The sequence below is a fragment of the Colobus angolensis genome, unplaced genomic scaffold (genome assembly GCF_000951035.1).
Source record: "Colobus angolensis palliatus isolate OR3802 unplaced genomic scaffold, Cang.pa_1.0 Scaffold4, whole genome shotgun sequence".
NCBI lineage: Eukaryota > Metazoa > Chordata > Mammalia > Primates > Cercopithecidae > Colobus > Colobus angolensis.
The window spans coordinates 11,211,175-11,225,334 of NW_012117376.1; positions in this window are offsets into that span (position 1 = coordinate 11,211,175).

A 14,160-nucleotide genomic window follows, 5' to 3' on the forward strand; every position below is an offset into this window, starting at 1 on the left:
GATCTTCATCAGCTTAAATGTGACTTCTCCCCCCGCCGCCCAACAGACTTGGTTCCCCTCACCCCAACTTCTTGGCATTCCTCTGGTTTCTCTCAGAACCTTCTGTAATTCTTTCCTTGGGGGTTTACTGGAATCACTGTTGCTCTCACTGGTCCATGAGCTCCAGGCGGGCAGGGGCCTCACAGATCCTGTTCCTGGGTATTTCCAGGGCCCAGCACACACCTGGCACAGGGTTGGTGTGGGAGTCGGCCTCCCCACCCCCTCACTCCTCACAGTAGTGCTTACCTTCTCAGGCGACCTGGCTCCGAGCAGGGCGTGGGCTGGGCCTGGGCTGTGCTGCAGTGACCGACGGCCCTGCGCCCTCAGCAGGAGCAGGTTCCTTGCCTCTGCTTGGCAGGCTCAGGGCAGGGCTGGGGGCTCTGCTCACTGCAGTCTCTCACCTCTCACCTGGATGGGGCTTTACGCAGCAAAAGGAAGAAGGCATCAACCCTGGCCTGGCCCTTTATGCCCCTCCTGAAGGTGACACATGCTGCTGCCTCTCACAGTGCAGTGGCCAGACCTAGTCACATGGCCACATCTGCCTTCAGATTCAAGTGCATTCAGCCACTTGTCAGGAATGAGGAAGCTGGTGACGTCGGGTGCAGCACTCAGGACCCCCACCTTTGTCTCCGGCTGGGCCAAGAGCTACTGAGGGCAGTGTCCCCCATGTCTGCAGCCCCATCGTGCCTGTTTGGGGCTCACTGCAGAGCAGGAGAAAGTAATGCCCCTTGCAGCTAGGATCCCAGATGGATGGTACACACCATGGCTCCAGCGAGGACCAGGAGAAGGCTACACCACTCTCCCGGTGGGAACTGATGCTGTTTTTACGATGAAACAGGCCCAAAGTGAAATGCTCTAACCTGATGCCAGTGCACTTGAGACAGGACTCTCATTAAAAAGTGCATCAAGAAATATTTCAATCCAGAAATCAATGGGAGCTCATGGAAGGAATTACTTGCTGAAAAATGAGGAAGGATAAGTCAATAGAACTGAGTAAACGGCAGAGGAGAAAGCCACAACTCACCTCCTTATTGTGTGGTCTGAGACACCAAATTGATAAAACCGTGACGTTGAAATATGAGAAAATATGCAACTTCTTAACAAGAGGAAGAAGCCAGCTATTCTGACGAGGAAAGACACTGGCGGAACATCAGAGCCTGCAGCCGGGTCTGGGCATTTTCTAGCCACACGAGTGACTCTGGAAGACCCTACCTGTGTCCCGAAATGAACCCTGGGTTGGACCCTCAACCTGGCCCCACACTTGCTCCTCACAGAGTCAGAGCTCAGTCTCCCCGGCACCTTCTCTCTCCCAGAGGCCAGTCAGCCCTGTCCACCCCTCCACCCTCAGCATATAATCCACTCCTTCCAGGAGGTCTGCCCTGATTACTCCAGGCCCCACAGTCACCCAATTCTGACCTCAGCCCATCTTCACCTAAATGGCAGGTGGGCACAGCAGAACCTCCTGAGCCACGTCCTAACGTTTAGTAGTAATGTGGACAGGGGCAGAATCATGTTCCTGCAGGTAAGAATTTGGACTCTGGAGTTGGAGAGACCTGTGTTGATATTCCAGTTTGCATATGACCTTGGCCAAGGGGCTTTACCATCTGAGCCTCAGTTTTCTTATCTGTGAGGCGGACCCACAATTCCCACCTCTTAGCAGATTTAATGAAATGCTGAATGTAAAGTGTTGCCACAACGCCTGGCATTTAGGTGGTGCTCAAGAAATGTTAGTCACAATTATCACAGCACTTCACAGTCTACAGAGCCCAGCCACACCTGTCAGGTTGAAATACCATCCCCCGTAGAAGGGACTGCATCTGGCCTTTGTGCAGCACTTTGGAGTTTGCAGAGTCCAGCCTCTGCCTTCATCTTAGGGATCCTCAGAGCAATCCCCAAGGAGCAGACAAGAGTGTGCGCCTGGGACCAGAATCCCTGGGTTCACATCCTGCCTCCATCATGCCCTAGCTGACCTTGAGCAAGGAATTTCCCCTGTTTAAGACTCAGTTTTCCCACCTGTGAAATGGGACCTCCCATAATGCCTGCCTTGCATGGCTGTTGTAGGTGCACACAGAAAGCATCTACCGTGTGCCATGTCCGGGATCTTCATCATCCTCTCCATTTTACAGATGAGGAAATGAGGCTCAGAGAAGGAAAGCGGCCTCCTTGAGTCCTTGCAGCTGGTGACATTGCTGATCCAGGATTCAGATGCCTGTGCTTTGACCTGCTCTCCACTGCACAGTCCTGGAAGCTGCTTTATCTTCCCAGTTTTATCAGCAGACGTGGGCAGGAACCCAGAGTCTCTCACTCTTGTCTGCACAGGCCCAGGGCCAGGCTGGCATCTGCTGCCCAGGCAGTGCCCAGGAGAAGGGGATAGTAAAAGTGTCCAAAGATGACTGACATCACGCCCATCATGGCACTGAGCACCTGACCTTCGTTTTCCCTTTTGTCATGACAATGACTCTGTTCCCACTTCACAGAGGGGCAAACTGAGGCTGGGAGGCTGAGACACATGTCCAGGATCACACAGATAACAGCCATCAGAGTCGGCTCTAACTTAGATCTGTCTTTGTCCAGGCCCCACATCCCACCCACCCATGCCAAGTGCTGTGCAGCTCCCGGTACACGCTCATCTCATTGAATCCTGCAGCATCCTTGGAGGGAAATCTCACCCTCCATTGCACAGGTGAGGAAACTGAGGCCAGGCATGGAACTCCCCGAGGTCCCACAGCCAGTGAGTGGAAGAATCCCACAGAATTCAAACCCAGGGCCCGTCTGTTCCCAAACCCACAGCCAAGGTGGTTCCCTCCTCCCTGCCTTGTTCTCGAAGCCTGCAGAGAGATCGATGACCCCACCGTGGGGAGGGGACTGCAGGGACAGAAGGGCCAGCTGGGGCCTGCAGGAGGGCAGGTGGGGCAGCCAGCCCCCAGGTCTCCAGGGATCGCTCAAGTTGTACAGTTGCCAGGAACTTTGCACAGACTTCAACACTTTGCAAAGCCAAGTCTTAGGGTAGAGCCAGTCTTCTGAGAGCCCAGGTGACAGACACTGGGTGAAGCTCACTTCCTGGAGTTCAAGCCTCACACTCCTCCTCCCTGTGGCACTAGGAGAGCTACTTGTCTGCACCAAGTCATATCTCCAAGGGCCTAGCTATCGATAAACCCCAAGAAGATGGATTTATCATAAACCCCTCATTATCTTTCCCTCCCCAGGGTCAGAGGTCACATCAGTAACTTCCTGCCCACTGCTTCCTCGTACAGATTCACATCAAGCTGCAAACCTATTTTAGGAACTGTAAATCCATCCCCACTTCCCTCTAGAAATCAATTGGAAACTCAGTTGTTAAATCTGCCCTAACAGAAAGGCTCTTAAACCACAGGCCTTTGCTGGGCCAGGATGGGGCTACCTCCTGAGTCTGGGACGCTTCAGACCCGGGTTCTGTACAGGGTTGTGGGGAACAATGGGGATTTTCCAGGGCCAGGCCTGGCCAGGAACACAGAAAGCAGGTGACACTGGAAAACCTTCAGCTGGGCAAGCTCTGTGGTTAGCACCTCCCTCTCCTCCTCCTTAGAAGCCTGTTCCTCCTGGGCAGAGATCATCTCAATCAAAGGGATAAAGATCAGCTCAGAGGCAGTGAGAGTCCCACCACAGCTTCCACTGTGCATCAGGCTGAGGACAAGGACCATGGCCATGCTTCCCAGGCCAACCTTCGGTCTAGGAGACAAGGCTTTCTCACTGCATCAAATGTAGAATCATGAACCCAGGATTTCCTTAGGATAAGCTGGCTCTGAATCAAGCCAATAAGCTGCTCTTGTTTTTAAAGAAGAGAAAATTTTTATGTGCACGTGGAGAATGGACAGTCCTGGGTTCAGAAAGGAGGTGACTATCTCTGCAAGCATTGCAGGGCTCCAGCCTCCTGCCTGCCTTCTTGGTTTCCAGACAGAAGAGAACAGGCCATGTGCCTTTGCTGAGTGATTGACTGGGATGGGTCAAACTTAGATATGGCGCCTAGAATTGGGGATGATCTTTGACCAGGTTTCTGTAACAGCAATATTTTCCACTACAAATAGTGGCAATTTTAAAACATTATCACAAATTCTTTGATTTCTCCTCCCATAGAGAGGTGGAGTCTATGCCCTTTCTCCTTGAATGTCTGAGGGTTTTGACTGCTTTGACCAATGGTATATGACAGAAGTTGTATCACTTCCAGACTAGGTCCCAAAAGCTGCCATATGAGAAATCCAACTACCCCTAAGGCTGCCATGCAGTGAGGAAGCCCAAGCTACATGCAAAGGCTACAGGTAGAACTCTGGTTGACATCCTCAGCCAGGTGCAGTCTTCAAACCTATCCCAGCTCAGTTGTCAGACACATGACTGAGAAATTATCTGTGTGCTTTTAACACCCAGCTGTTCAGGTCATTCCCAGACATTCAGTTCTGGAAAGGCCAGATTTGAATTCCAACTAAGGCCCCAGACATTGTGGAATGGAGATCAAACCATCCCCACTGTGCTTTGTCCAAATTCCTAACCCATATACTCTAGTTGTTATTTCGTACCACTAATGGGCAGCCAGAATACCAACCAAAGGTCCAAAATGCTATCCAAAGTGCTTTGACTCTGAGCCTCCATCTTAAAATTCTCAGGAAGGTTGTTTTCTTATCTTTGGAAAGATTACCAATCCTGAGTGCTTCCATTACCCTTTGCTGTGTAACAAATCACCCCCAAAACTTAGAAACTTAAAAACAACAGCAATGCACTGTTTCTTACAATGCTGTGGTTGGCCAAGCACGTCCCTACTGGTCTCATCTGGACTTTCTCCTGGGCTGCATTCCATCTGGACTGGAAAGTCCAATCAGGCCTCTCTCACATGGATAGTGGTTGGCTGTTGGCCAGAAAGCTTCAGCCATCCATGCGCCCACTCATCTCCAGCAGGCCAGGCCAGCTTCCTTAAGTGGTGGTCTCAGTTCAGCATTCCAAGAGAGCCGAAACAGAGGCTGCAAGGCTCCTGAGGCCATCTCCCAGAAGTCATATAAAATCTCTTCCCCTGAATTCTACAGCAAAAGCAAGTCATGGGCCTGCCCAGATTCAAGGTAAGGGAAAGCAGACTCTGTCTCCTGATAAGACAAGCAACAAAGTCCTACTTCAAAGGGCATGCACATCAGGATGGGAGGAGCTTGTGGCCATGCATTAAAATCTACCCAACTAAGGAAGCACCCAGCAAGCCTTTGGGAACAGGGTGTGTGTTCATGCAGAGAGAGGGGTTCAGGGACAAGCCTAATAACCCCAAGTGGCTTACTCAGCCCCAAGGGGGCAAGCCCAGATTGCCACTGCCTCATGCAGAAGACAGCAGGCACATGATCTCTGTGCCAGTCTCCACGGCCCCTGCAGCTGCCTGGACAGTCCTGACCCCCAGTGTCAGAGAGCAGGGGTCAGATATTTCCCTCCCTGGTGTTATGTCTATAGTCTGCCTTCTGGTCCCAGCCCCAGAGCCTTCTGTGATGGGTGGGCCCTCATACATGCCGAAGAGGGCCCTGCTGAGCACCTGGTGAGGTGTGAGTGGCAAGGTGGCCTGGAGTGAGGTTGAGCTGTGAGGTTGAATGGATGGCAGAACTGGAATGAAAGTGCCGAAGGCAAGGACATCTGGAGGGTGGGTGCAGCCCAGGGATAATGCAGGAGAGAGGAGGGAGGGAGAAAGGTAAAAGCAGAAAGCTGAGCTGGGGGTGGCCTGGGGCTAGGGTGTGTTAAGGAAGGGCCGTCTCAGGCTCCGCTGGAAGCTGCCATGGTGGTATGAGGCAAATCCCTCCGCCACAGCCCCACCTGGGGACAGAAGCCTATTGGGAGTTGTCTTAGTCCATCTGGGCTGCTATAACAAAACACCTTAGACTGGGGAATTTATAAATGACAGAAGAGTGTTAGTCACAATTCTAGAGGCTGGCAAGTCCAAGATCAAGGCGCTGGCACATTTGATGTCTGCTGAGGGCCCATTCCTCATAGGTGGCACCTTCTTGCTGCATCCTCACGTGGCAGAAGGGACAAATACTCTCCCTCGAGCCTCTTTTATATAAAGGCACTAATCACATCTACATGGGCTCACCTCGTCACTGCCCAAAGGCCTCATCTCTTAATACTATTGCACTGGAGATTATAGTTCAACATATGAATTTGGGGGGCCACATGCATTCAGACCATAGCAGGAATCTACCACCAGCAGCATGTGGAGTGGGGGTTCATCTCAGTCTTACTCAACTCTCTAGGGTCTGCAAGCTGGGGGACTAGGATTAGCCCAGCATTAGTCAGGCACCAAATTTAGACTAAATTAACAGTGGGCAGGAGAGGCAACAAGGTCAAGGAAAACCTTGGAGACCTCCCACTATTGCCATGTGGAAGGGGTTGGGGAGCAGGTGCCTTGAAGAGAAGGGGAACTGGGAAAGTTACAATTCCCATTGCACAGATGAGAAACCTGAGGCTCATGCAGCAGAGGCAGCTTGCCTGAGGTCACAGAACTGGGACCTGAACCCAGGCTCATTGTGTCCCAGAGTCTATGCTCTAACCACTAGGCAGCAGAACCTCAGACTACGCTCAGGAGACCCTGCAGAGATCGGAGGGGATGCAGGGCCCAGGAACCAGGACACCTGGGAAGGCTGGCACTCTGCCCCAGCTTCCCTCAGCCCTCTCAGAAGGCCTGGCTGTGTGAGCACATCCAGCATGTGGGGGCTGAGACGGGGGCATGTCTCGAGCTTCCACTACTCACAAGCAAAGCTAGTGCCAGTAAATCACTCCAAATAATGGGACTGTTTGCTCAGGAAATCGAGGAGGCAGTAAACAGTTGCCAAAGTAATTAAACACACACAGCGGACGTGCCAGGCTTCCCAGTGCTGCCAAGCTGCTCCAGTGGTAGCCTCCCCTCCTCAGGGTGGGAGGAAGCCTGAGCAATCGAGAGTCAGAGAATTCAATCAAAACCTTGATTTACAGATGGGGAAGCTGAGACCCAGAGAGGGTGAGAGACCTGCCCAAGGACACACAGCGGGCTAGAGACAGAGGTAGGTCAGGGTTGCTCCAAACACACCTGGCTAAGCACAGGGCCAAGGTCATGAGGGACAAGGGGTGAAATCTGGCAGGGGATGAAGGAGGAAACCGAGGCTCAGAAAGGGTAGGTAACTTGCCCAACGGTTCACAAGTTAAGTTGTGGAACGAGGAGTTGAGCCCAGGTCTCTCCAACATATTTTAATTATTCTCTGCTGCGTTTTTCACTTTAGCTATGGGGTCAGGACTTTATGAAGAAGGATGGCGGTCAGAGAGAAGATTTCTAGAGGCAAGGGAAGGCAATTCCAGGCTGAAGGTAAAGCACAAGCAAAGATAGGGCAGGGGAGGCAGGGGTTAGGGGTACCCTTCCTGGTGCACGTATCAGTTAGTCCTCTATGTGGCTGTAAAAGGCCCACTCACCCTGGCTCGAAGGTCAAAGGAGTTTAATGGGTCATGGAACTAGGAGGCCCAGAGTTGAGCCCTGGATATCTTCCATGTGTCCATCCGGATCCTCCCCACCCTGCTCCATGCCCCGGAAGAATGACCAGTGTGGACTGCACTACCGTCCGTCCAGCTCAACAGCTGGGGATCACCCACGGGACACAGGAGGGAGAGAGGAGCATGTGGCCAAGGCCTTTTACTGCCTGACTCCCTGAAGGGGCCACCAAAGTCAGTGACCCAGGCTCACAGCTCCAACAGGGCATCCCTCTCCACCCACCTCTATGTCTCCAGGCTCTGATAATTGCTCACTCTCCTCACCCTTTTCAGGTCCCAGAGTAGTAATGGCCCCTTCGTTAGTTGCCCTGAGGTGCTGAACTATCCCTGGGGTGTCCCCTTCACCCTGCCCTCACCTTTTGTAAATTGTCCATTTATCAAACTCTCCTCAAATTGCCCCGTTTTGTTTTCTATGGAGATACAGACTCATGAACAACTTCAGGTGTGGCTTGACCTAGCTGCTCAAATGATGTCAACCTAGACACAGACTCTCTCCCTCTCACTGCTCTGCCTTCTGAGATACCAGTTTAATCTTCAGGCTTCCCAGCATAGCACCCCTCCCTCTCCCCATCCCTTTCCACCCCTGCTTCCCCACCCCACCCCACCCTCACCTCCAATGACCCACATTCTCCCGGTCTCACCTCCTCACATCACGCCATTCGGAGTGGAAGAGAGTCTCTAGCCATAGATGAATGGAAAAAAAGAACAATTTGTTTCCCTGAAGTTGGAGCAGACATCTCCACATCTCATTGGTTCTGATTCAATTACGTGTCCAACCCAGCCAGTCACTGTGCCCAATGGCTATCTGGTTCAGACCAATCAGGGCCCACCCTGGAGCTGTGGGTTGGAGCAGGCCATCCCACCCAAACCACATGACTGAGAATTGTAAAGGAGAATCCAGGAGAGACTGGACATGCCGGGTAGGGGGCGGGCAGTCAGGAGGCTGTTGCAATGGTCCAGGTGAGCACCGACAGGCCCTGGCCTAGGGCGGGGCTGGGGGTAGTGAGAAGGAAGAGGGTTCAGAGACAGAAGTGTAGACATCCACTCCTGCATCCCAAAGACCTGTGTGACAAATTGAATTCCAGAGTTGGCATCTGGCCCTGCCTAATTCAGGACTTGCCTCCTAGGTCTTCCCAGACAAGGTTGGTGGATAATAGTGGGGAAAGACCAGCAACTATGCAGGACAGGGGAAAGGTCTGGACTGAGGAATCTTACAGACCTGGGTTCAAATCCCAGTCCTGCCCCTCACTTGCTGTGCAACCCTACGCAAGTTACTGATGTCTCTGAGCCTTGGGTTTCTTATCTGTACCAAGAGGGGTTAAACTTGCTTACAGGGACCAACCACCCACGTCTAATTCTGGGGCAATGTGGGCTGCAGCACAAAGATGGACTCTGAGACTGGAAAGGAGCGGTTTCCCACCCTGGCCCTCCATCCCACCCAGGTAACAACAACAACAACAAAAAAAAAAGACCCAGCACTTAGTTGCACTATCCAGGTACTGAAAACAGTATGAACCTCAGCTCGGTATTTTATTGAGCCTTATGTATACATTGACCAGAAAATCTATTAAAAGCATCTGGGACCTGATCAGCAGGTGCTGCTTAGAGACAGTCCTATTCTTGGAACCCATAAGCCCAAGGACCCTAATTCCGGATCTGTGGCTGGTTGGAGCCTATGGTAAAGGCAGGATGTTTTAACCTGCAGGCACTTCATGGGGTTTGGGATTCCCTGCCTCCCCGACCCAGCTACCCTGCTACACTCCACTGGATAAACAGCTAGGCCTGCTGTGGGTGCTTGTAGAGACCACACACCTCATGCAGGCCTCCCAGGTGACACTAGAGCAGATATTTCTGTCTTGGGCTGGGCCCACTCAGATGCTGGCTGCAGCATGAGGGGCACAACAGTATTCTCATAGGAAATGGAAACAGTGTTCAAAGAGAAAGCAACTCTAGCCCCACAAGCAAGTCCCCCAATACAAAAAGGTTGCAACCATACTTTTAGGGGTTCTGTTACCTCCCCTCGATTACCCACAAGGGTAGTCTTTCACAACCTGAAATACTGGTCCTGATTCCAGGGAGTTCCTGAGAGTGCTCGGGCTTGGTTTACTGGCAGCGCAGCCAAACTATAAACTGATGGTGTCCACTGGGCAGCTGTCTAGCCGGAACAACTCAGAAAGTCCCAGTTCAGGAAGGGTCAATGAGCACACTGGGCCCAATTGAAAGTCATTGTCCTTGTCTTGGATGGTACTCCTAAGGACCAGACATGTTATATTTTCATCAACTCTTGGACAAAGGCGTGTGATCCAGGTATCTGGTCAGGTACATGGGTGATGGCTGACTGGTATATTAAGGACACATTTCTGTGAAGCTGTGAGCTCTGAAAAGCCATGGCAGCAGCCCGTCAGGACATTTATAAATCCATGTGGACAAAAACAAGAAATGGGGAAAGGATTCCCTATTTAATAAGTGGTGCTGGGAAAATTGGCTAGCCGTAAGTAGAAAGCTGAAACTGGATCCTTTCCTTACTCCTTATACGAAAATTAATTCAAGATGGATTAGAGACTTCAATGTTAGACCTAATACCATAAAAACCCTAGAAGAAAACCTAGGTAACACCATTCAGGACATAGGCATGGGCAAGGACTTCATGTCTAAAACACCAAAAGCAACGGCAACAAAAGCCAAAATTGGCAAATGGGATCTAATTAAACTAAAAAGCTTCTGCATAGCAAAAGAAACTACCATCAGAGTGAACAGGCAACCTACAGAATGGGAGAAAATTTTTGCAATCTACTCATCTGACAAAGGGTTAATATCCAGAACCTACAAAGAACTCAAACAAATTTACAAGAAAAAAACAAACAACCCCATCAAAAAGTGGGCAAAGGATATGAACAGACATTTCTCAAAAGAAGACATGCATACAGCCAACAGACACATAAAAAAATGCTCGTCATCACTGGCCATCAGAGAAATGCAAATCAAAACCACAATGAGATACCATCTCACACCAGTTAGAATGGCCATCATTAAAAAGTCAGGAAACAACAAGTGCTGAGAGGATGTGGAGAAATAGGAACACTTTTACACTGTTGGTGTGATTGTAAACTAGTTCAACCATTTATGGAAAACAGTATGGTGATTCCTCAAGGATCTAGAACTAGAAATACCATATGACCCAGCCATCCCATTACTGGGTATACACCCAAAGGATTATAAATCATGCTGCTATAAAGACACATGCACAATTATGTTTATTGCGGCACTATTCACAATAGCAAAGACTTGGAATCAACCCAAATGTCCATCCGTGACAGACTGGATTAAGAAAATGTGGCACATATACACCATGGAATACTATGCAGCCATAAAAAAGGATGAGTTTGTGTCCTTTGTAGGGACATAGATGCAGCTGGAAACCATTATTCTCAGCAAACTATCGCAAGAACAGAAAACCAAACACCACATGTTCTCACTCATAGGTAGGAACTTAACAATGAGATCACGTGGACTCGGGAAGGGGAACATCACACACCGGGGCCTATTATGGGGAGGGGGGAGAGGGGAGTGATTGCATTGGGAGTTATACCTGATGTAAATGACGAGTTGATGGGTGCTGACGAGTTGATGGGTGCAGCACACCAACATGGCACAAGTATACATATGTAACAAACCTGCACATTATGCACATGTGCCCTAGAACTTAAAGTATAATAATAAAAAAATTAAAAAATTAAAAAAATTTTTAAAAAAAGATAAAGACTAAAAAAAAAAGTAATAAATCCATGTGGACAGGAGACTGGGTGGAACAGGTAGCCGACATCACTACTAGGATCCATCCATCGGCATGGGTACAGCAATTCAGCCACCATAACCCAGTGGGCTCAAAACATGGTCTCCATCTGCCTGCCAAGAGGGGACTGTGGTACCTGTCAGTGGTAACTTCCCATTCCTTACAGGAAGGGAACTCACTTATTTAGTACCTGTTACAATGTCTGCTGCTTGCTCTAAAAGTACCAGACCCTTAGTCCCAGATTCCTCAGCTCCAGCAGGACCCACTGTGTGCGCAGCGTCCACCAGAGTCCATCCCTTTGCCCCATGGGACTTGGGGCAGAGAATCTGTGCAACTTCACTAATGGGCCCGCTGCCTGCCGCACGTAGGTAAGAAACTGCTGCACTCTGGTCTACTAAGTCAAGTCAGCTTTGGCCATCTGTGGAGTGTAGTGGGGTTGTTCCTTGCCATTGTCTGTAAGGTTGGAGTTTTTGCATGACAGGCCCCCCAGGGCTGGAGAAGAGACAGGGGAGCTCTCCAAATAGAAGACGGAGCTACAGGAATGGAACTCTCATTGGCCCTCAAGGATTCTTTCTCTGCCTTTCATCTGTCTTTGCCTCGTTCTGCAAAGCAGCCTCCGTTTCTCTCCCCACACCTCATGAGGACAAGGAAGGGGGTCCCAAGCAGCTGCTTCCAGCTCTGTGACCCCAAAGCCAAGACTTTCTCCCATTATCTGCAGTGGAAGTCCCAGGGAGAGCTCTGACTGGCCCATCTCTAAGCCAATCCCTGTGGCCCAGAGTGTGAATGTGACTAGCCAAGCCTGGGTCATGTATCCATCCTGGACTGGCTCCAGTGAGAAGAGGTTAAGGAATTGAGAGTCCCCAGAATCACGTGGAGCCATTGAGAAGTTCTCACAAAGGGAAAGAAGGTGTTGTTGCTAGAAAAGGGGAGGGGAGATCAAGAAGTAGACATTTTACACACCCACCCACACACACACTCACACACTTAAAGTCTGTTTCACCTGGTTAATTCCTACTCATCCCTTAAGACTCAGCCCAGCCTCCACCTCTGCTAGGAACCCCCTTCCCAACCACCCTTAGACTCTGTTGGAAGCCGCTCTTTTGTGTCACAGTAGCATCCCACATTACCACTGTCACAGCCCTGGGCAACTGGTGTAAGTGTGTCTCTCCCACCGGGCTGCAACTCCTGGGGCCAGGGCCCTGCCTGGTGTACATGTGCCTGGCATAGAGGAGCTTTCAGCACCAGTGGTTTTTTGAACACTTTGTTGCACACCTCCCCTGACCTTTCCTAGGGTTCACTGGTAGTCGGAATCAGTCATCAACAGCGGGACGGGGAAGAGAGAGGGGATCCAACGGCGTGTGTGCAGCTGGGCCAATAGGTGACCCAAAGGGTTGTTCTGAACATTCTGCCCAAAGGGCTACCTGCTCAAGAGCTCAGTGTCACCAGGTGCTGTCCAAGCTCCTCCTGTCCCTTTGTAATTCCTCTCTCCTGTTCTCCATCCCCAAGCAAGCGCTGTTTCTGTCACTGTAGATTGGTTACATTTTCTAGCTTTTAATATACATGGCCACAGCAAGTAAACTATTGAATAAATGGAAGATCCTCTCCCATCTTTCAGACAGCCACCTGGGACCTGTAACCCACGTCTTCCACAGCCTCCTATGGTCACAAACAAGACCCACCCTGGCAAACCCTTCCACTCTGCAATTACACTTCTGGTTACCAATACTATAGAAAAATTCTCATGTGAACACAATGAGGCATGCACAGAATGATTATTGCAATATTTTTATAGAGAGAAAAATGGAAACAACCTAAATTTCTATTAGTAGGGAAATGATGAAGGAATGGAGAAAAGACAGAGGGAGGGAAGGAGAGAGACGGGGAGGGAGAGAGAGGCAAGCAATTGAACACGCCTTCTGAAAAAGAATGAGGTAGCTCTGTATATACTGAAAGATGTCTGTGATTTTAAATGATAAAGGGCCAAATACAAAACAATCCATATAATACAAAACTTTTGTGTTTTTAAAAACACATAGAGCAAACATACATAGCTAAGCATACATGTATGTACAGAAATGCATATTAAAAGCATCTGTAGGGCTCACATACCACTCTGATAACAATATACTGTTGGGGAGGAGATTGAAAGTTGGAGGTGACTGAGAAGGAGGCTAGAGTGGAGGACTTTCCCTTTATCTGAATTCATGAATATAAAACAATGAGAATGTCTGCATGCAGCACTTGTGTCATTAAAAATAATTTTAAATGAATGGGGAAAATGACTGGATAAGTTTATTGTAACATTGCTGTCATAGCAGAAAATCCAAAACAACCTAAAAATTCATCTGTAGGGAGCTAACTAAATACATGACAGTGCCTATAGCAACAGAATTCTAGACAGCCAGTGAGAGAACGGAGAAGATCCATGTGGGAAGATCAAGTGAAAAGCAACTTGAAAAAAAATACATATTATATGATGCTTTTTTTTTTTTTTTTTTTTTGAGCTCGAGTCTTGCTCTGCACCCAGGTTGGAGTGCAGTGATGCTATCTCAGCTCACTGCAACCTCTGCCTCCCAGGTTCAAGCAATTCTTCTGTCTCAGCCTCCCGAGTACCTGGGACTACAGGCACACGCCACCATGCCTGGCTAATTTTTGCATTTTTAGTAGAGACAGAGTTTCACCATACTGGTCAGGCTGGTCTCGAACTCCTGACCTCAGATGATCCACCTGCCTCAGCCTCCCAAAGTGCTGGGATTACAGGTGTGAGCCACTGCACCATGCCATGATGCCATTTTGTAAAAGAAAACAAAGAGGGA